Source organism: Aplysia californica, unplaced genomic scaffold (assembly GCF_000002075.1).
Source record: "Aplysia californica isolate F4 #8 unplaced genomic scaffold, AplCal3.0 scaffold00058, whole genome shotgun sequence".
NCBI classification, from domain to species: Eukaryota; Metazoa; Mollusca; class Gastropoda; order Aplysiida; family Aplysiidae; genus Aplysia; species Aplysia californica.
The window spans coordinates 486,642-487,742 of NW_004797328.1; the positions used below are offsets into that span (position 1 = coordinate 486,642).

Here is a 1,101-nt window from a genome sequence, read left to right on the forward strand (position 1 = left end):
ATATATTACATTACATATATATATTTATATACATGTATTATATATGATACCTTTTTCGCTATTTAGATGTATTCAATATGGATGTATGTCCAAGGCAGACCCTGCCAGTGAAATTCATAGAGACTTGCCTCCTAAAAATCGGATAAACGTTGATGCAAGTGTAAAGTAATGGTAACAGTACAGACAACAACTCACAAGGCTTTCATTGACCAAGAGCAATGTACCTTATGAACATACATGTATTTTTGCTTCCTTCCCGAGCAGCACATCTACTAAAACTCCAGCTTTTTTCAGAGCTCTCAAGTGCCGGTTCTGGAACGGACATCGGCGGGCACGGTGGCTCTCAACGCACTTCTATATATTTCGTCATCCTCAGAAATTTTGCTGTACCCTGATTATTTCTTTATAACTCCAGACAATTTTTGACGTTTTTAATATGTTGCTCTAGGTCTGCCTCTACAACCTCTTTCTCCATCAATCTTTCTGCTTAAGGTGGGATAATCAAAACGCTTGTGGCAACCTGACATGAGTCGGAACATTTTTATTAGGCATCATTGTAGGCTGACTTCATTATGCACAGACCCAGATTTTTTCCCCCTCAAAATAGTGAATAAATCTTTTGACTTCTTTTATACTCGTGCTTTCGGTTTAAAAAAACAACAACAACAAACCCCCCCCCCCAAAAAAAAAAAAAAAAAAAAAAAAAAAACAACAACAACAAACCCCCCCCCCCCAAAAAAAAAAAAAAAAAGATTAAAATTTTTTTTTTTTTTCACAAAGTGAAAGGTGTTTCTACATTTCCACTTTCAGACAAAAGAAGCTGAGGTCGGAAAAAAGGTATCAAGATAACCGAGATTGTAAGGCGCAAGAACAAAAGAAGCTGCCTTCGACTTAATTTCAAGGAAAGTTAACACTAGTGCTAAGTCGTATTTCCTCTTCTATAAAGGCGGCAGGCACTCTTTTGTTTTGTTTTTCTACAGAGAGTGCTAAGGGGTGATTTAAGGGTGAAAAAAGGGAGGGTTAAAGTTCATTCAGTTTAAATTTAAAGAATCCAGGAAGATGTTCTGGTGAATTGAGCTTCGTGGGTGGTGGAAGGGCGGC

General features: G+C 37.5%; 1 protein-coding gene across 1 annotated transcript in view; it reads right to left on the bottom strand.

The window, feature by feature from the left end:
- Positions 1-1,101, bottom strand: part of LOC101852007 (sodium bicarbonate transporter-like protein 11) — a gene marked incomplete in the record, with an annotated part of 104,177 nt that overhangs the window by 70,927 nt on the left and 32,149 nt on the right.